Raw genomic sequence first — 23,552 nt, forward strand, 5'->3', positions numbered from 1 at the left:
TGAATTGACTCCTGGTTGCTATTAGACCATCTTCAGCATGTTGCTGCAACCTGAAAAGCTACACCTTTGGATAGAGAAAAGTTGGATCTCCAGCCACATCTACAGGATTGTCCCCTGAAAACAACAAAGATACATGCAGCATGTTAAAAATGAAAATAAAAACTTCAATTCACAATGTACACACCACACACACCCCAGAAAGCATTACACTTACATCGCATACTATATGCCCACCCCTGCCTGTAAGCGCCTCCAATCGAGGACACACATGCCTGCAGTGAATCGACATACCATGGACATACTCATACACACTATGCGATGGCACTATAAGTAGGGATGACCATCATAATTTCATGTTGCCCCTTTTGCTACAAAAGATTGTTTTCTGGAAAGAACTCATCAATAGAAGTATTTTGGTGGTTAAATGGTCAAAATCGGTCAAAAACTTTTCGAATTATGAATTTTCAAAGTTTCCCATTTTGACCGGTCATTGAACGAAATAAATTGACAAAGTCTAAATATAGCAATGTGAGCAAAATTGGTATAAGCATATATTTACCTTTTTATATTTCTTTATTTTAATATATATGCAAACAGGAAACAAGCATATTGTGTAAGTATCAAAGGGGATGCTTATGAAATGCCACTTTACTAGTCAATAGCATTAAGTATTTCTTCAAACCGAGGCACTGAAATCATGCTTTTAGAAAACATTTGCCAAAAATCATCCATAATGGCCAAAGTGGCACAAAATCAAAAGTCCAGGTGAACTTTTTTTCCACAACAATATACACTACATTTGTACACATAAGAAAAATACTAATGTACTACAAGGGATTTTCAACATAGGAATCCAAACAATCAAGTACCAACATGCACAGCTTTGTCCTGATATCACTTCTGGGGTTTTAACAAAATGTTTAACCTCTATTGTGATTGGCAGCAGCATAAGGTATCTCTTTGATAGCTGATAATGCCCAGCCATTCAGCAAGTGGCTAGTAACTGACCTTGATCTTGATAGGCTTGAATGAATACTGTCATGTGCTACAAAACCATCACACTCCAGGGACTGGTCACTCCATATGCTACAGGGAGCACAGTACTTTAACAATGGAGTGAAAGACTCATTATTGATTAGGCGCGTATTTTAAAAGTACAGCTCCTGTGCGTGTATAGCAGCAAGTAGCAGCAAGTCAGTGCAGATGGTATAAATATAAGAAAATGTTTAGGGTTGAGATCAGGTGAATAATACAACAAATGAGCATGAAACTTCACATTTATGTTCAGAAAGGTGTCTATTTAACATGATTCGAAAGGTGTTTGGAAATTCCATAGGGAATCTGGTGATTTATTTTTTAACCCGAGATCTACTTGTCCGTTTTTTTCCTTTTTACAGAGGGTATGATAGAGGTAATAACAACAACTCTGCCAAATTACAGCTCAGTAGGTCAAGGTGTTCACCTGATCTTATTCATCTGAATATTTTGTGCCATTCTGAGCAGTGCTGCACTGGGCCACTGGCAATTAAGCGCACTGTGGCGATGGACCAATTTTGACTCACACTTACAGAAAAACCAAATAAGTTATGATGCTGTAATTTGCAGGATAGTTACAAAACATAATTGGCATTAACATCTCCAATTTTTACAGAAAAATTATGAAAAATAAAAGAATGAGCTCAATTTAGAAATGTCTGTGCAAGCAGTGCACAGTTGAGCTCCCTGCATGTCTATGGGAGTGTTCTAATCAAGTTGATGGTTCATTGGTCATCCCTACTATAAGGGGTTACAACCCCTATACCGCCAAGCAATGACATGCTCTAAATAGCATTTTACATCATTTCCGTCAATCTGTGCCTATCGCCAGACCATGGACAGTCGATGTTTAGGTGCCTGCACACGGTTGGAGGTGCGTTACGACAAATACTGTCTCGTTTGGTAGCAAACACATACTCATCTATATACCCCCTCCCACACACAAACACAGGTCTATAGTTTGCTCAGCTCCTAATCGGCAGGAATTTACCACTATGCTGACAAGCAGACCCAAAGTAAGATGACATTGTTGGCCTGTCTAGTCTATATTGTGTGTTGAATAAAGTAGAATAAACTTAAATGAATAATTTATGATACTTCTGACAAGATTTCACAGGACTATTCTTGAAATAAAATAGATCCACTATGTTATTAGGCCCACCAATTACAAGCTGATCAAACTATATGTGAAAGCATCCCCAAACTGGGCCCTGTTTAATTAGGACTATGCAAACAGGGACATTACTTCCTGACTTTCCCTGGTTAACTGGGGTCATTAAACAAATACACAATTTTTACGACATTTACCCGTTAACATATCAATCCAAAACATATTTTTGATCACTGATAGGAGACACACTTCAGAATTTGTATTTTTGTTATTTGCAAAGCTGGGATGGTCCCAGTTCCACATGAGGTTCGGAGGTGATTACAAATGCCCCAAACAGACAACCCCCCCCCCCCACACACACACACCCACACCCCTACATTTTTGTAGAGTGCAGAAATGGTGATTTTTCTGAGGGTGTAATTTCAATTATCTTTATCTTTTTACTCTGAGGATTGAACAATTCAAATTTCAAAATTTTGCATGAAATAATATTAACAATTTTGATGAGTATCCACCAACAGATTTGCTTTGGGATTATTTCACACATGTACACATTCAAAAACAAATTTCTGTCACTTTGTTTTGAAGTGCATGTGCGTACAGAGCTGTACAGAGATTCCAATGCAAGCCAGTAGATTAGCGAATTGGTGTGTTAATATGTACCCGCTGAAAAGGTTGTTCTTAAACAACAATGCTGGAGCCTGGGGCTTGAATTGAGGGAAGCAAACCCATAAATACCCCTCTAGGACACTTTTGTGGTTCTTAACAATTATAATAGAAAATGAAAATAAAATGTTGATTTTAAGATGTGGAGCCTTTTTGATTTACATGTAACTCCTGGTGACCACTAGCATGACTAGCTAGAAGTCATACATGGGTCACTAATTAAAAATGCTCCGATCTTGTTGAAAGACATACCAAATTACTCATCTGATTAAAAGGATTAAAACAATGTATTGTGCTATCTACCGTGCCATCTATTATGGAGTTATTGTACAAAAACCGCATTTTGGGGTAAAATGTCACATTTTTGGTCGTACATGGGTACAAATTTAATTAGATGTCAAATTGCTCTTCATGACATAAGAATAAAAAAAATGGTATAGAATTTGCCTTCTAAATTATTGAATGAGCAATGGAAGTCAAAGTTCAACAGTAGCCTATGAACCCCTATACAGCCTTTGACCTTGTTTGCCATCTACATTGTATCTCATTTTTGACCCCAAAATGGCTACTTTAGTCAAATTTTGCCCCTTGAAAGTTGCCTTCCCTTGCCCCTGGCAAAGTCCTGGCTACACCACTGCATAGAAAGTTAAGCAGCCAGAAAGAAAGGCAGAAAGAAGGTAGAGAGTGAGGGAGAGGAGGAGGAGAGGAGATGGAGAGTGAGAGGGGCTGGAAGGAGAAAGAAGAGGAAGAAATGAAGAAAAAAATTGAGAGAAAGAAAATGAAAACAAACAAATGCCCTTTATATTCCAACACATGGGAGGAGGAAACCGGGATGGCCACGCACACTGTACTTAGAGTATGTCCAGCACCTCCTGTGAGATACTGATCGATGCTGCAGCCAAACAAAATGGTTTTGCTTGCCCAAGATCACAATAGTTGGAGAAAACCTGTAGTCACCTGCTCCGTAGCCGACTGATGATGATGCGTTATTAAAGTGCCCAGTCAGGTATATTTCACACCTCGTCAGTCACATCATATACTGTTCTATTTGAGATTTTTGACTTTTTTGAGAAAACTGGTGTGTAGCAATGTTTTGGACCTCAATTCTTTCTAACTAATGAGATTATAAAACTTTGATTTTCGTCTATTTGCTGTTTTTAAGCTTTTGTGTTTCACATACAGCGCTATTTAACGACGTAAGCTACTTTTATCCATTCATTAGTATGTATATATACATACAGATTTATATGGTGAATGATGTGTCACATACAGATCTATTCACAGCTTAATTGCTCTTAAGCAATACACGAATCCCATGGTAATACATAAAAAGAAAAGCATAGTGAGACTGCAGCATAATATAGTCACAGAGTAAACAAAGTTGTTTCACATACATAGCTGTGAGTTTAACATCATACAAGGTCTCAAACAATGTTACCTGAAAGATGGACATGTTAATTTCACCAAAATGAAACTTTCAAGTCTCTTCTTTATAAAGAATACCCTAGCTGTCATGGAAATTCTATCAAGAAATATAATTATAATTAAGTATGAAGCCAAATCCAACAACAGAATTTTCAATTGAGATTTTCTCAAAAAGCATGTTGCGTCGAATAGAACTGTATGTAATGCGACCGACGACCAGCTGCCTAACACAAGTTACCCAATTTCGGAAACTGGATGCTGATTGTACATCTCATAGATATTGATTAGCAACAGGCTAGGGGCCTCATTTGGCAGACCTGTTACTTGCCCACTAAAGCCCTTTTGAGAATGAAAATCATGATAGGGCCTACTAGGCCACACTTTTGTCTGAATTTTAGCCTATCATGCCATGCATAAAATAGAAATGGTGAACCAAATATGGGTGTTCTCTGCAATTTTGAGATCAGAATTTGAGTATTATTGTTGAATGTAGGCTATTGAACTATGCCACTGGATATATGACCTTTGGCTTAAATACTGACTGTTGCTTATAAAAACGAGTTCTGTTTTAGAGTAAAGTGAGTCCTGACAGAGTAAATTGAACCAGGACTCGTGCACTTTTCTCCCAAATTGAGTCCTGGTAAAAGAGCTCTTATTTTCACTCTTGTAGGCCTACTGATCAGTACTGTGAACAAAAAGTGTCTGTACAAGGCACTAGACATAAATTACCAACTAATGTACTCAATTAATAGATTGTTGTTATAAAAACGAGTTCTATTTTAGAGTAAATTGGGTCCTGATCCTGGGTAAATTGAACCAGGACTCACTTTTCTCCCAAATTGAGTCCTGGTAAAAGAGCTCTTATTTTCACTCTTGTACTGATCAATACTGTGAACAAAAAGTGTCTGTGCAAAGGGAACGGCATCATCTTAAAGACACTAAACATAAATGACCAAATAATGTAATCAGTTAAAGCCTTAATGTATGATTTCCGTCAAATTTTGATTTTATTATTCTTTATTCAAAATGTGGAAATAATATTATTAATAACTGGTGGGTTGCTGTCCATTTTAGGTTGAAATAACAAAGTAAAGTGAAAGAAATCCCACTGGTTATTTTGGCCATTTAACATTTCTATGGGAGGACATATTATCATAATTTTTAAATTATGATAATATGTCGAATTTTGCTCTATTGACCTACAAAGACAACAACTTTGGCCGATTCCAATTAGGTGCAAGTTGGGACATGGGTAAACATTACAAATATGCAAAAAATCAGGTTTGAAAAAAATTAACCAATTTCATATTATAAGATCGTACATTATGGCTTTAATAGATGGATAATTTCGTTCAGCATTATTTTGACACCTTTCCCCTCAAGTTATACCAATTTGAATGGGAAAAGAGAGCATTTCAGAAGTGACAAATTTTGGCTATTTCTTTCTTTAAGGCAATTCCCACAGGCTTTTCACCTCTTACTCGCTGTGCTCATAGTTAGCATGTTTCTAGAGAAAAGCCTATACGGTTGCCACTTTTAAAATGCTATTTTTCATTCAAATTGGTGTAAGTTGAAAAAAATAAAGTCGTATCATGCCAAATGAGGTATCAAAATACACAGAACAAAATCTTCCATCTATATTGAATACTTTATTTGGTAATTTAGGTTACTTAGTGTCTTTAAGGTATTGCTTTTGTTTTGAGTGTACAGATACTTCTGTGCGCAGTAACAATCTCCCCAACTTTTTCACACCCAGTTAGAAAAACACTCGGCTGTATTCCATGTCTATTACTGTTCACATTTTGCTCAAGTATTACATGATCAAGTTAATATTTTGATAATGATGATGATGAATATGATGTGATGATGATGTTAATGATGAAGATAATGACAATGATGCTGATGAAATTGTTGATGATCAGGTGCTGTGCGCCACAAATTTAATAAAATCACAAATTTTCCCTTGTCGGCCGTGTATTGAACAGGATGATTTTGAAATTTTAAAAAGCTTACAATATCACAGACCAAACAAGTATGTTAATAAATGTGAATACAAAACCACAAAATGGACAAAATAACATGCCAGACGAGTTATTCCTGTAATTAACGCACACCACTTGATGATGATGGTATTATGATAATGATATGACGGCAAAGAAGATATGATGATGATGATGATGCTGATGACAATGTTGATGATGAAGATCATGACAGCAGATATATGATGATGTTATTATAGCTGAAATTTATGATGATGATAATATGATGGAAGAAGATGATGATGCTGATAATGATCAATCCAAAACAATGAGCACTACAATCAAGCAGGAGTTTACCTTCTGGATCCAAATTTGACAAAACTGCTGGGTTAGACAACAATCTGCATCTGAAAAATATAACCATGTGAATGGATAATAATTTTGTCAACAAATTTCAAAACACACCGTTTCTTAAAATGTGCCATATACACACAACAAGTATTCAGTGCTACCCTGGTGGGCAAAAATTCAGTTAAAATGTGTTTTACTCTGGGGTAGGAGAGAATAATATCACATACCCCCTGACCCATAATTTGGCAACTTATATAATTAAGTTAAACACAACTATAGTCTTTATTTGAAAGCTTCAGAAAACATTTTGAGGTCTGTGCTACTTTAACCAAGAATAATTAAATGATTTTGAAGGCTAATTTCTGAAGGGCACATCCCCTCAACTTTGGAGGGGCTCATCCTCCCTCATAAACCCATGCATCATGTAAGTTAGACCCACATTTTGAGGTGTGTTATTCAATATGGGGGTAAAAATGTGTGTCAAATGGCTTCAATGAGACTTCTCAAAAAAAAAAAATCCAACTTGTGGGGTGGGAGACATATCCCTCAGACTCCCCACTCTGTCCTGCAAGCATTGAAAGAAATGATCGAGCAAGACCTTAAAAATATTAACTGTGTGAGTACTTAATTAGCCTGATAGAGTGTATCATGCTCCTATGGTTGTTGTCTGTTGTCTTTGATACTTTTTTATCAAACTGTGGGAGGAGTTGTGGATTTACCGGAAGTAAACGCAATTAACAGCAAAAAGAATGAGAGTTGTAGCATTCTATAGCGAGCTTTGATCAAAGTGCAAAATGTGATTTCATTGATTTTCCAATGTTCATTACTGAGTGGAAATTACATTTTGTGAACAAAATAGCTCCATCATTGACGTATGTATTTAATTTTACAGCAGAATTTGAAATATTTATCGGTAGAACTATGGTAGAAAACAGCCCATCTCAAATAAAAATTGTGCAAGTGGAAAGCGTCACATGATGCATACATACATACATACATACATGAGAGCTTTTGTAACACACCATTTCAAAAGATCACAGCGTGAAAAACCAAAACATATGCAAAATATATACAAGAAACAATTGAAAAACAAATATTTGTGGAAACAGGTGAATTTAAGGCCTGTTTTAAAAGCAGAGACTGTTTGAGCACTTCGCACGTACAGCTCAGACGGTAAATTGTTCCAGATCAAAGGAGCATTGTAGGTAAATGCCTTGTCGGCAGCGGATTTGAAAGTCCAACTGCGTATGATCGGCACATTCAAACGTGTGCGATCTGAGGCGGATCTACGGCCCTCGCGATGATTCTTAAGTTCCAGACAAGATGTCAGGTATTCTGGTCCAATGCCGGCAAGACATTTAAAAATATACAGCATGGCTTTGAAGTTATTCTATCCTCTACAGACAACCAGTGGAGCTGATATAAAAGTGGCGATACATTGTCACTTTTCTTTGCACAAAAGATGATTTTTGCAGCCCAGTTTTGAAGAGTCTGAAGGTGAGCCATAACAATTGGCACCCATGAGGAGAACATTGCCATAATAAAGTCTGGATAAGATAAGTGAGCGAATAATGTCATTACTAGTATCAAAGTCCAAGAATTGTCTGATGCGGAGATATTCCAAACGTGGAATGAAACACTGTGTGTGAGTGACGAAATTTGGTTACGCATGCATGGTCATGCTGTTATCGAAGACAACTCCAAGATTTCGGACTGTTTCCAATGGTTCAAATGGCCTCACTTCCAATTTGGAGTGTGACAGCAGGCATCTTGTTCTTAACATGAGATGAGCGGCGATGAAGAATTCAGTATTCTGTCGATTGAGATGAAATATATTGCACGTCATCCATGATTGAATGTCACCAATGCATGATGTAAGAGAGGCGAGTGCACGATCAATGGACGACTGACATGCCGGGTCAAATTTGGTATACAGTTGCACGTCATCTGCATAAAGATGGTAAGAAAGACGGTGTTCGCATATGATTCTTCCAATTGGGATGGTGTAGATTCTGAAAGATACAGGACCAACAATTGACCCCTGAGGCAGACCGTTGTCGAGTGCACACTTTTCTGCATGGCAACCATTTACAGAGACACTGGTGGTTCGTCCACTGAAGTATGATTTCATCCACTGAAGGGCTGTGCCACTGATACCAAGTTCTTGATGCATTCGCTGAAAAAGGATGTTATGGTTGACTGAAAGCGGCACTTAATAAGTCTAATAACACAAGAAAGACCCTTGTCAATGATGAAGAGATGTCATAATATCATCTTTGACCTTTAATAATGCCGGCGTCTCTGTACGATACGCCGATTGCAGTGACTCTGCAATGTTTTTGTGATTTTATCCACAATTGTTGTTCTTACACCAAATATGTCCACAATTGTTGTTCTTACACCAAATCTGTGATTATATAGATTTGTTGACTCTCTGCCTTTCCAAAATGTACACTGCTGTATTTACATGTAGTGCATGAATAATTCAGAAATTATGGCACCCTTACTAATTTACTTCATGTATTTATAAATAGCAATTTTGTGGTAGTTAGCTGCAAAGATTATTCTCAGTGGTAAATCGGGAACGATATAAATCACATCAATCTTACAGCACGGCACCTCTATGTTGTGACATCATTTGGGGAATTAAGCTCCCAATATATATGCATTTTCAACTCTATGAATAAAATGTGACAAGTTTTTTCAACAAAATAATCAATTAATTCCAACAGTGTTCATTTAATTGGATGTTTTGAGATGCAGTGTTGCAGTATTTGCCATCTTATTGTGACATCAAAATTGATTGTTGACAGGTCAACTGGTTCACGCTGACTGTGTTCGGAACCACAATCAAAATGATCACAAGACAAAGTCAATGGGTTGCTAACAGGTGTGCAAACCAGACGTGAATCAGTAACTACTGTAAGGTATGACATAATCACTAAGACTGAATATTGACTATTGCTATCCCTATATTTTTCTTCAAAGTTGTACACTGAAATCAATTTTCTACTGATATACAGTCATACAATGAATAGTATACCTACCTTTTACCCAAAGGTTTTTACCTTTCAATCCATCATCCCAGATTGGTGCAGGCAAATGCATTTAGGACAAATGTTAACATGTAAAGAATTACATGTGGGGAGTGAGCAAACATCAGACACAATCTGATGACAAACTGCAACATTGAACTGAAAAAGGAACAAGAAAATAAAACAAACTTAACTGCATCCAGCAGTGCAGATCGAGACATACATTTTAGCACAGGAAAATCAAAATATCTTTAAAATGTCTGAAAAGTATATCTGAAACTTATACTTATATTTTTACTCGAACTAAATTTAAAATATCCAAAATATTACACATTGCTATGGTAAGAACTCTTTCTTGGACAACATGTGCAAAGAAAACATACACAGAGTTCTATACACTCGATTTCAGAGAAGAACGGCAGTCCCATGATTGACGCGAGCACCCTGTTAATGAGCGACATAGGCAGAGCTTTGTGTGCACAGGCCAACACTTTGACACGTAATTGGCCAATCAGATTATCGGTCTGTTGTTATGATTGTCAGATGATTTAATCAGCCAATCAGAACCCCACTTCCATGTTAATGCTGTGCACGCTCTGAACATGTCACCAACTGCCATTCTTTTCTACCAAAAACTGTAGATTAGGCCATATAGATTGGTGTTTCTGAAATATTACAGATTGACGCTCAGTAAAAAGTTGGATCCAGTTATTTTTTCATAGAAAATCTTTTAAACCAAGGCCCCTACATGAGGACTGAACATGAAACAGGATCTAATTGTTTTGTTTTTAAGCCTTTCCTAATGTATTTCTAAAGTAACATGCCACATACTTTTCCATTTTTCAAAACATAATTTTTCCATTAAGTTGTTTTGGCTAGATACAAACAAGCTAATTAATATGGTATAATTTTTTCCTGATAGCAATGACAAATTGTACTGAATGATTGAAAATTGTGCACTCACCCACATGCTGATGTTAATCAAGATTGGTGGAATTTTCCCCAGCCGTTTTAATAATCTACATACAAATAACAGAAATACAAACAAATTGCATAAGCACAAGAAGACAACTTTAGTGTTGCAAACATGACTGCAATTATGAGTAAACAGCTAAAGATATTGGCCTTGGGTTATCACAAAAATAACAGAATGAAGCCTAGCCTAGAGAGGTAACAATGACAATTTGGGTTACAAGCTCTGATGATGAATATTAGGGTTGCGAGCCTTGCATAGGGTTATTGGTGAAAATTATGGTTAGCACTGATGAAAATTAGGCTTATGATTCAGTTAGGGCTAGGGATATGGGTAGGGTCACGGTTAGGTTTATGGGCAGGGTGAGGCTTATGAGCAGGGTCAGGGTTATAGACAGTATCAGAGGGCATGGATTACTCATCTCAGTCAAGTTAGCTCAATCGATAAGGCGTGCGACTATGGTGCGAGAGGCTGCGGGATCGAACCCTGGCGGTGTCTAGTACGCTCACATGGAAAAATTGAGTAAGCTTGAAATTCCCCTGGACAGGAACTTACTGCTAATTTGTCTTGTTGTATATTAAACCTGTACGAAACTCGGGGAGCTGATCCTGCATGGTTGCGAAGGTGAATTGTGGAATGTCTAGGGTATGTGCTCTTGAAGCAGTGAAGTCCCTGATTTGCTGTTTAATGGTTTATGGAATGATGGGGAACCGTAGTGGTCAGCAACAACCTGTGAAGTGTGCTGAGGCTTGTGGATCAAGGTCTAGGCATTGTGCCTGTGCGTAGGGCACTGCAAATCACTGCGCTTTTTTTACTACATGGCAACAATATACAGGGTGTAACAATAAAATTTGTACAATTGCATTTTGACTTCTCAGAAAAAATCTAAAAAGAGTTATGGCACAAATGTTATAGGGTCAGTCCATGTCAATTCAACAGATGGCTCCCTTTACCCTCTCAGAATTTCTTTAAATTTCACTCAAATGTTATACCTATAGCCATTAGAAAAACCTGCAAGTTTTAGTTTCCTAGCCCTTATAGTTTTCGCGTGGTGGGCGATCAAAAATTTGGGTTTTCACATGTAATGGTAAACTGTTCCAAAGTTCAGAGGCAGCAATAGAAAATGAGCGATGACCATACTGAGTAGAAGATGAGGAGCTAGTTAGACGAAATTGTCTTGACGATCGAAGACTACATGGAGGCGTGTAATGCTGTATGAGTTCTTGAAGATAGACAGGTGCAAGACCATTAATACATTTATAAGTGAGGAGGAGAAAGTTGTTGAGCTGCATATATATGTTTATCGTGCATTAAAAATCAAATAACTGGCACGAAATAATTATAAGTGGTGTTTCTTCTTATATTTAACATGAACTTAATAAGTAATTATGATATTTCTTTAAAATCTGTAAATGAAGTCTGTAAATGAAATTTCTTTCAATTAATCTTATAAAAATTACAATTTCTCATAACCCTGAGAACATTTTTTGCATCCACAAGTACAAAACAATAAAACTTAGTTCAGCTGAGATTCGAGCTGTTCTAGGTTTACCACTATTGCCAACATTTATGCATTTATTCTACATACTTCTCATAGTTATATGTAATTGTATGCCTTGATGGAAGGAGTGAGTTGAGCTATGAACAATCGTATGGTTTCTGGTTGACTCCATGTGCTACCGAATGTCATTACCATAAAAATATGCTCTTCCAACATGAATTGGGAATTAGTAAATTAGGTTGTATAAATGTCAGTGCTTAGATGCGACTTTCAAAATATCAACGAGATATTCTATTATGTAATCATTTCTACCACTTTGAATACCCCATTGTTTAAAACAAATCACAATTGAGCGCCGTCCAACTGGTCCATGGTTCAAATATATTCAGTCACTTTTGTAACACTTAGACAAAAGTGGCCCAAGCGGTTTTAGACTAGGTTACATAATTGGCCATATCTTCACTTGTATTCTATCGGTTTTATTAGAACAAGGCTTATCTGATGGCTAAAGAAATTATCTTGATAGACATATAAATATTAAACCAAAAACTAAGCGGCATACTTGTACGTGTCATTCTATTTTCAAAATTGTACCAATTTTATTGTTACACCCTGTATAAGCTTAATTACCAAAAATGGTGCAATTTTAAGTTTATCAACTAATTTTCATTCGGTGACAACTTGAAAATTATAGCAAATCACACAGCAGTCACTTTTTTACATGCATGCTCAGACCATCGGTGGATATCAGTGATTTTCTCCAATTTTCGAAAAGGAAATTGTGAAGCCTTGCATGGCATAATGCGTCTATGCTTGTTGCAATGTCACTACATCAGTTATGTCATTTGGCCACCAAATGACCCAACTTCATTCCCCAATTTACACTCTGTAGTAGACCAGTTTAATTTATCATTCCCTTAATCTCTCTGACGACCATGGAAAACTCAGCTGATTAAACAGCTCAGCTTGAGCTATCCATTTTTCTCTGGGCAGGGCAGTCACTGGAGATGTGATGTGTTTCATCATAGATTTTAAATGGTTTCATGCATGGAAACGTATGAATTGTTTATCAATAAAGTCTCCAATAGTCACAATTAAATCACCATGTTTATACGCTAAACAGGCAAGAAAACACCACAAAATTGATATGCTAGACATAAAAGTAAACTTGAAGCATTTGAGGCAGTTTGAAAATTGCAATAAAAATGCACCAATAAATGCTTCCCTGATGACTAACTGATGTATTAAAGTAAATAGACCTGAAGAATAAACCCTGAAAATCCACACAAAAATCAGGAAAGAAGACATGAATTTGGCTTTAAAAGTCTTAAAATTGGCTGACAATATATGGAAATTTGGCAAATCAGGAATCCCTGATTAATCCTGAAAACATACGTCTTTGAAAGGATCCTTCTTTCTTGACCTGAGAGCTTCTTAGCCCTTTGAAACTTACACTTCCTGCAACTTGAAGATCAGCTGGTGGCAGCCAGTGCAGAGAAAGCAAGAGTCAGTGGGATTTCACAGAAAATTGCTGACTAGATCACCCTATGACCATACAGGTAAATGCCAGATCAAAAATAGCTTGTTGTTTCTGAAATACAAAACATTTTGAAAGCTTAGTAAAATCTTCATAACAAGTAAGATCCTCCTCATGTCTTCTTATATCCAAGCCTAATACTGATTATAAAACATGAATCAGGGCCTAATAATCAGGTGTCCCTGATGAATGGTCTATACCGGGAAAGTGAATTTTCTTAGGTATGAACAGCTTTGCTATTGGTGGTATTGTTTTTTATTTTAAGTACTACATTTAATATATGCCACATTTCGGTTAAATGAACTAGAGCAATGAAAACTCATGCCTTTTATCTGAGACTATTACCGTATTCGTTCCAATAAGCACCCATGCCCTCATAAGCGCCCACCCAGGAAATTTCCAATTTGCTAAAGAATACCATGTATGTTGAAGTGACAAAAGATGTCGATACAGTGAAATAGCTGGAGGACTACAAGTCCTGTGTAAACTTGCAATACATTTTCTACATCTGAAATGCTAGCTACTAGAACGTCTCAGGACCTTTTTAAAACATACGTAAATTTGTCTCCATTCAACACCCCTTACGAAAAAAATTAGGTAAACTAGGTAAACCACCTAAAATGACTTTGTTAAGCGCCCTGGGTGCTTATTGGAATGAATATGTTATACCGGATATATCAGGTATAATAGTCTCATCAGCTTTCATTTCTTAATATGTGCATAATTACAAAATCTGGCCCATAATTCCAGTGATCGTACGTCTTATCACCTTTTGTTACATTTAGATGCAACTTCTTCATTCTAAGTGTATAGGAGGGTGCACCTGATTAGGACAACTGGTATACATTTTTTGCATGAAGATTTTGGGACCCACATCTAGATTTATTTTGAAAACACTTTCATCAGAGTTATCTCATCTTTCTTGTTTGGTTCTTTATTCATCATCAATGCAACTGTACCAGAATGTATATCATATAACTGCATGGTGACATCAGCAAGCCTTTAATTGATTTCACACCACCAAATAAACACCCATAGAGATATGTACTAAATTTGCTTAAATCAGAAAACATCATTTATTCTTTGCAGGAGCGACAGCTATGATGGTTGAAATTAGCCCTAGCCTGATCCCTCTGGGTGGGTAAAATTATGTTGACCAAACCATCATTATTTTTTACGACTGGACCTCGAAGTCTATGATGTCTAGGAATTACCTAATTTACAGGCAAAATCGTGCCAGTGTTTCTGTATAGAAATGCTGCTTAAGGGGTACTACACCCCTGGCCAATTTTGTGCCTATTTTTGCACTTTTCTCAAATATTATAACACATTGGTGACAAGTAAGATATGTACATTATAGGGGCAAGGACTACAACTACTACAGCAACTCATAGCAAGTAGTTATTGATTTATTGATCAAATAATTATTGGTTTCCCTCATTTTTTGACTGTAACTCCACAACTGTTGTCTGTGCTGAAATAAAATTTCCAGTGCAGGGGTGTAGAATTAGTACCCCCTTAAAATCATTAAAACATACTTGATCTCTTCCATCTGTGGTATACTTGCAGGAATTAATATTACTAACAGGGCTGTCAACTCTCATGCATTGGCCGTGAGTCTCACACATTAGGTCACTTTCTCACGGTCTCATGTCAAGGTAGTAAATCTCACGCAAAAAGCTGGAAAATGAGTAAAATCTCACACATCGTCAAAATAATTTGTTGTCCCCCCCGCACTTTTCAGATTCTCGGGCACCGTAGCTCAAATATAAAATCATGGGGTCAAAATGAACATTGTAGTCGGTAAATCCCGGTACTCCCCTGTCTCACGCCAAGCAATTCCAAAAAGTTGACAGCCCTGTTACTGATCATGATCAATCCAAAGTTGGCTAAAATTATGCAAATTTCTGCTCATTTTAATGCTTAAATTGGGAGTGCATGGGTTTTTCTGAAGGGTGCACAACCATTACACAGTAAGCCAAAAAATTAAGGTACCAGTTACGTTCATCCCGTCTATAATTATCCTAAATAAAGGCAGGCATGTCATAATTGGCATTAATTGTTCAAGAAATAAAGACACAAAGATCCAAAACCCCAAGGAAGATGCAAATTTAAAAGTTGCAGTTTGCCACATTGCATGCCATAAAGCGTTTGAAAAAAGATAACTAGCTCTGTGCTTTCATTGATTAGCACAAAAATCTAGCATTGTGCTTTCATTATTAATATAACACAAAAGTGCAACTTTTTATTTTAGGTTTTGGAGTATCGTTTCTCTAATTCTCAACCAATTTCAACATATAAGGTACTATTTGGTGGTGTGAAATCTGAAGGCAGTAGCATGTGTCTTGTTTCCTATTTCAGACTATCTGTAAATTAACTTAATATATTTAGCATATAACTTGAGCAAGAAAGCTGGTTAAAATCTATTTTCAAGCAGAATTGTGTACCTGATATGCTATCTACTGAAGATAGCATTATCAAGTTCAAGTTTATTTCACCATCATATTATATAACAATAACAAAATATCAAGAAAAGGATGGTAGGACAATCACAAGAGCAAAGCTCGTAAGACATGATTGCCCTCAGTGCAGAAACAAAAGACGCCTACAGACAACAGACAAGGACGGGGTGCAAACGGAGACTGACAGGACTAGTGCGGACAGACAATTATGATTACCATACCTCATGCACATTGGTGCAGCAGTCCACTCCCAACAACCACAATGACATTCTGGATGATCCTCTTGTGTGTTTCTCTACCTCTGCTCCATGCACTCGCCACTGCAAATTGTCGAGGTTCATCATCAATCCAAGGTCTATAGTCATGCATGTAATGCATGCAAACAAACAAACATAAAAACAAACAAACATGAAATTAAAAGCTTCTTAGGCTTTCATGAATTTGCAGACACGCAGAAGCATACATGAAAACATGACCATGAGTTATAAATGTTGAATTACATGGGGTAATTTTTTTAGGTGAAATCTTAATTAAAGCTTAACCTACCTTGTACATGTACAAGGTAAGCTTACCTGATCTTGGCTAGGTATGTTCATAAAATTTTGAAGTTCAATATTTTTAGCTGAAAGTTCTTTCATTTGAAAGAGAATCAAATTACCTAAACAATAAGGGGTCAATCATGTTTCTAGTGCATATACTTTTGAAGTTACAGACAAAAATAGTGTCACCAAATTGTCCAAAATTTTGTGTGTGAAATTGTGACAGCAGGCACATGTACAATGTACACTACTGTATGTGACCCCAGATGACCTCCTATTCTTTACTGTAAGAAAGCTGTTTTGGATGGTCTTGATTTACACACAAATTGCTTTTGCGCTTTAACGAGCGTCCACTTGGTGGAACATAGATTGCACTATGTGATAGCTTATGAATCCATTATTATGCCAGTACCAACATAAGTCAACATCACTTAGGTTTTGGTTGTCAAAATTAATTTTTAATAATTTTTTCCATTGAGCCCCACAGTAAAGCCATTTTTTGACTGTACAGGCACATTCCACTTCCCTATGGACGAATAGCGCCACCTATAGTGTGTGATGTGAGCCTGACTATCGTGGCGTTCATTTCATGATCTCCAGCGCACAAGTTCACGATAAGTTCATGATGCTTTCTGCGCATTGCATTGATATCCATATCATGCATACATTATAATTGTAAACAAAACGTGCACACATTAAACATGCACACAATCTCCCATGGGTCAGAACTCACCTTACCATTGGTACATTACCAGTAAATGGTGCCTTTTCTGCAATTTTAGCTAGTAAACTACATAAATCATAATCAAAAGTGTCTCACAATGAATGCAAATGCTTATAATCAAAACTTTATTCAGCACAGGGCTCAATCAAAGTTTGCTCCAGCTAGACTCATACACACAGGCCAATGCAGATTTCACACCACCAAATAAATCCCCATATAGAGATATGTACTAAATTTGCCTTTTAAAACCTCATTTATTCTTTGCAGGAGCGACTCGGTTCTTAGCGACAGCTATGATAGTTGAAATTAGCCAGCCTGATCCCATGGGTGGGTAAAAATATAGGTTGACCGTCATTATTTTTTATGACTGGACCTCGAAGCCTATGTCTGGGAATTACCTAATTTACAGGCAAAATCGTGCCAGGGTTTCTGTAAAGAAAAGGCTGCTTATAATCATTTTATACTTCATCTCTCCCATCTGTGGTATATACTAGCAGGAATTAATAATTAATCATGATCAATCCAAATTTGGCTAACAGTATGGAAATTTCTGCTCATTTTAATGCTTAAATTGGGAATTAATGCATGGGTTTTTCTGATAATTGAAATTCAAGGGCGCACAACCATATATTACTATTTGGTGGTGTGAAATCTTTTGGACCTTGGATGATCTTCAAGGACGCTCATGCCATCCTTGAACTCGAAGGACTATTTTGTTGAATACCACCGACTTCTTCAGCATTTACAGCAACTGCACATTAAATTGAATTTCATTTGCATTTTCACCTCCGTAGGGAGCAAATTATATGATGACCCTTTTGGTAGAATTCAAGGAGATAGGCTTCTTCTGCAGGGTACCGTGTCCTATTAACCATATATATACATCGATGCAAACATCGAATACTGCTGCAATAATGGTTTGAAGGAACAAGCTTTCAAATGAGGCCAATTCATTACTGTGCGACAAAGTAGCATACCTTGTTCTACAAACTTGACCGCCCCTCCTACATAACTGATCCTGGAACCGTTGAATCACCGGACCGATGCCCTACCAACTGAGCTATTGAGTCGGGTGGAGAAGAGCAGTGATGATATCATCTTTATTATTATACGGCTTCAATTCAATAACTGCCCACTATCATATGTATGGAATATATAGGCCTATGCTTTGAATTGAAATAAAATAATATTGTAAATTCACAGCTTAAACTTCATTTTTGCAGTTCTTGGGGTGTGCGGTTCTCGACACAAAGTGTCAGCCTCAATGCTTCCACCATGAGCTAGGGGTAAAAATCGTATATCTGGAGACCTGGGCGAGTCCGCCCTATTTTTTCAATCTCGCCTAGAGAGGACAATTCTCATATTAGAAGGTTATCAGGGGCGGATCCAGACATTTTCAATAGAGGGGCGCCGAGCTTGGCACCCACACAAAGTCAGGCGCTGCTCTGCAAAAATACACAGAGTCAGGCGCCAATCTGCAAAAAATAGAGGGGGCACGCCCCCTCTAAATCTGCCCTGGCTATAGTTTTTACATTTTTAAGCTGTATACTATAGCTAAATACTACCACATTTGTAAGGACGTTGAGCTTTCATAAACAGTGGTACGGTACGTATGTGTAATACTGATACCACTTAACTTTAAAAATATGCTTGCATGTAGTTTTACTCTTCTTAAAGGTATTATTATATTTTGCATAATACGCCAATAATACGTCAATAGCGAGATCAATAAATTCAGGTATCATGCGAAAGTACCCGTCCAATTTTATCATTATTATGTCTTCAGAATCTTTTTTGGTCAAAAACATTTTTAGTAAAAAAACATGAGTTTTAGTAGAAAACATTTTTTTGGTAAAAAACATGACTTTGCTTAAGGGCTGGGGTATGAACGTTTGGACAGTATTTATTTTGGGACATAAGAGCACATCAGACATATCGAATTGCATTCTGAATACGAAGAATGTCATTCTGATATCAAATAATTTTGATTTTTGAAATTCGCAATTTAATACACATTTTATGGCAAATCATTAAAATTGATATTTTTGATATTTAACAGTACTTGAAGTAAACTTTATAAATCTGATGATTTATACTTAAAGTGTATGTATGTGGGATGAAATGCCGACGATCAATTGAAAATTTTGACCTTTCGTATTGAAGATATGGATTTTTTTCCCCAAAACACCAAACAAAATTAGGTCTTTTGGGAAAAAAAATCCAATATGAAAGGTCAAAATTTTCAATTGATCGTCGGCTTTTTCCTCCCTGCTACATACACTTTAAGAATATATCATTAGATTTATATAATTTACTTCGAGGACTGTTATATATCAAAAATTTGAAAAATATCAAATTTTTATAATTTGTCATAAAATTTGTATTATATTGTGATTTTTAAAAATGAAAATTATTTGATATCAGAAAGACATGCTTCGTATTCAGAATGCAATTCGATAGGTCTGAGGTGCTCTCATGTCCCACAAAAAATACTGTCGAAACGCAATAAATGCTCATTTTGGATCCCTTAAAATTTGATTTCTGCTCAAAATGTGTGATTTTTGGGTAAATAATGTGATTTTTGGTAAAAAAATTGTGATTTTTGGTAAAAATTTGATTTTTGGTCAAAAAAGTGATTTTTGGTCAAAAATGTGTTTTTTGGTCAAAAATGTGTTTTTGGTCAAAAAAGTGATTTTTGGTCAAAAATTTGATTTTTGGTCATACTACGGCAAAAAAAATCACACCAAAAGAGACATACATGGTGACTTTTGTATATATAAACTACTAGTAATTGAAATATGAACCGTCCAATTTTATCATTATTATGTCTTCAGAATCTTTTTTGGTCAAAAACATTTTTAGTAAAAAAACATGAGTTTTAGTAGAAAACATTTTTTTGGTAAAAAACATGACTTTGCTTAAAATTTGATTTTTGGTAAAAATTTGATTTTTGGTCAAAAAAGTGATTTTTGGTTAAAAATGTGATTTTTGGTCAAAAATGTGTTTTTGGTCAAAAAAAGTGGTCATACTACGGCAAAAAAATCACACCAAAAGAGACATACATGGTGACTTTTGTATATAAAACTATATGAAATATGAACTCTATGAAGAGGTTACAGACAGATACACAAATTTATCGGACAGCCGATACACAGATTTATCAGACAGCCAGGTTATGTACAAAGTATAGGATGCAAGAGATTCTGAAGACATAATAATGAAGTTGATTGGTCCTTGCACTAAACTGCAGAGTGTATTATTGATAAATTTATAGGCAGAATATGCAAATAAGTTTGTCATTATCGCAAAATAAGGGGGCTGGCATTTTGTTCGGAAGGGGGTTCCCAAATATGTCCGTGACTGGAGTCAATTTTTATGACCCCCCTCCATCGCGGGCAAAATTTTTTTACGCCCCCCCCTATCGCGGGTCGAAAAATTTTATGACCCCCCCCCCACCCTTCCAACTACACATACTCAAGAAAAATTATTCATTGCCGGAACTAAGGCGCGGAGCGTGTCAAAACTTAAAAGTGAGGAAAGTGTGTGGAGCGCGGTAAAATTTTTATTGTAAGTGTAAAGAAGGCGCGCAGAACACGTGTAAAAATTTTGCATAGATTGTACTCACATTTCGACTGCGAAGTTAAATAATGCGCGCGCAGCCCGCAAAAATTTTAAGTCACCAGCCCTTAATAATTCTATAACCCCCCCTATTTTGGGTGTTAAAAAAATTATAACCCCCTATAGTATTTTTGGTCTGAAAATTCTATGACCCCCCCAGTATTTTTGGGACCCCCCTTCCAAAGAAAATGCCAGCCCCCTTAATATTCCTCCACAACTAAAAATACCATAATTTTTTACTTAAAACTAGGTCTGTTCCTTACGTGAGAAAATGTTTACTTGCTCAGTCCATGGTGATTGGACGCGCGCAAACATAGCCTACATTGCTCGCACGTTGCATAAATAGCTCGCGAGTATGCATGCGTATATCTTATAAACATCTCAAAAAAAGTAACTAACCCCCACCCCCCCCCTAAATAATGGCCATTTACACATTGGTAAAATGCGTTGGAAGCAGAATTTTCTGCGCATTTTGACACCTCATTTGACACTTGTAATAGCCCAGAAAACAATAAAACGTCTCCGGTCAATTTATGTAGTGAGGTCCAGATTTGAAAGTTGCACTTACCTACGCCCCAGATATCATTACACAGATTTCCTTTCATTATGCTGAAGACAAAATCAATACAATTTACTGCAACTTTCAAATCTTGGGTTACATTGATTTAAATGTACACTGTGACATCACTATTTAGTCAATTTCTACAAATGAGGTGTAAAATGTGCAGACATAAATGCTGCTTTCAACACATTTTACAGATTTGTAATACAATCACCCATTTTGAATATGGTCTTTATTTAAGGAGGATTAGAGATTTTTTGAGATGTTTATCTGTTCTAGCAGGGCTTGCATTGTTTAGGACCGGAAAGCCGGGTATATAGATGTTGTTTATCCATCCCGCCCATATCCAACACTTCAATTCCGTGGTCCAAGCTAGCCAGGCTCACATCTCACACTATAGGTGGCGCTATTCGTCCATAGGGAAGTGGAATGTGCCTGTACGGTCCAAAAATGGCTTTACTGTGGGGCTCAATGGAAAAAATTACTAAAAATTAATTTTGACAACCAAAACCTAAGTGATGTTGACTTATGTTGGTACTGGGATAATAATGGATTCATAAACTATCACATAGTGCAATCCATGTTCCACCAAGTCGACACTCGATTTAGCTCAAAAGCAATTTGTGTGTAAATCAAGACCATCCAAAACAGCTTTCTTACAGTAAAGAATAGGAGGTCATCTGGGGTCACATACAGTAGTGTACATTGTACATGTGCCTGCTGTCACAATTTCACACACAAAATTTTGGACAATTTGGTGACACTATTTTTTGTCTGTAACTTCAAAAGTATATGCACTAGAAACATGATTGACCCCTTATTGTTTAGGTAATTTGATTCTCTTTCAAATGAAAGAACTTTCAGCTAAAAATATTGAACTTCAAAATTTTATGAACATACCTATCCAAGCTGTGCGCCAAGCGTAGACGAGCGTACACACAAAAGAAATAAACAATCACGCTGATTGACGCACTTGACAACAAGCCGGTTGAACCATTGGTCGTCGGCGCGGTGCGTAGTAGGCGACCTTGTCACGTCTATGCGATCACAATTCACCAGCGCATACCCGGACCACGGAAGTAATAAAAAATTAACTTCAGACGAGAACAAAGTAACCAGCGGCACTGTGCAGTACCGGTCTGCTTTTCAATTGCATGGTCATGATGGTGCACACATGCACAGGTTACATGTAATTTACGTGTAAAATGCCTATACGGTGATCCACCCAAAAAAAGAATCATCGTATAGATCCCTGTACTACTATACTATACTACGCAATAACATGAAACTACGCTGCATGGACATACATGGTAATGCAGATGTTTTTAGGACTATAATCTAATGCTATGGCTATGAACATATGATGAACGTATTTTGGTGATTATGATTTTTCATGTTTATAATTACATTTTTGCAACTTTCTCATTTTTTTGCAATCTTAAACACATTTTCTACTTATACTTATGGGTCAAAATGTTATACTGTAGCGTTTTGTGGGACAAAATTCGGAAACATAACGATGAAAATGGTTCCGAATTTTGACCCACGTACGTACTACTACCACATGACTACTGCCTGCACTGACTGGCATGATGACCACGAATAATGATCGACGAAACATTCTGTTTCCATACAATTATAGCGTATTATATGGAGTACGCCAAAGAAAAAACCCGACACATCTTGGCCGGGGTTTACATTGACTCTTACCTTTTCATAAAATCATGAAATATCATGACTAAATCATGAAATTATAGCTCCTATCATCGCATCATATACAGCACCAGCAGTGCAGTCACATGATGTTTTGATTTTCGGTGGCTCCCAATATTCATCGAAACGCTCCCTAACGTGTGTGGAACCGCTACAAACATGGTACAGTGTAAAAATATGCTAGTATTCCTTGTTCATCAATTACTAAAATATCATGTGAGACGACAATATATTTTACCCCAATGGGCAATGCATACTATCTTTTCTCGTATCCATTGGTTAACATGTACTAATATGAGAATAGGCTGTAAAATTAGCTTT

At 36.7% G+C, this 23,552-nt stretch overlaps 1 long non-coding RNA gene across 3 annotated transcripts; it reads right to left on the minus strand.

Annotated features, from left to right (window-relative positions):
- Positions 1–10: 10 nt before the first annotated feature.
- Positions 11–23,468, minus strand: LOC140145534 (uncharacterized). 3 transcript variants are annotated; one of them, XR_011858082.1, is made up of 6 exons: positions 23,229–23,468; positions 16,297–16,430; positions 13,530–13,667; positions 9,615–9,761; positions 6,574–6,623; positions 11–114 (listed from the first exon to the last, which is right to left on the minus strand). It is a non-coding gene; the product is annotated as an uncharacterized lncRNA (long non-coding RNA). The 3 variants fall into 3 exon arrangements; XR_011858081.1 differs by lacking the exon at positions 23,229–23,468 and having other exon boundaries at positions 16,297–16,547; XR_011858083.1 differs by lacking the exons at positions 13,530–13,667; positions 16,297–16,430; positions 23,229–23,468 and adding an exon at positions 10,567–10,610.
- Positions 23,469–23,552: the final 84 nt, after the last annotated feature.

The sequence above is a fragment of the Amphiura filiformis genome, unplaced genomic scaffold (assembly GCF_039555335.1).
Source record: "Amphiura filiformis unplaced genomic scaffold, Afil_fr2py scaffold_364, whole genome shotgun sequence".
In the NCBI taxonomy this organism is placed as follows: Eukaryota; Metazoa; Echinodermata; class Ophiuroidea; order Amphilepidida; family Amphiuridae; genus Amphiura; species Amphiura filiformis.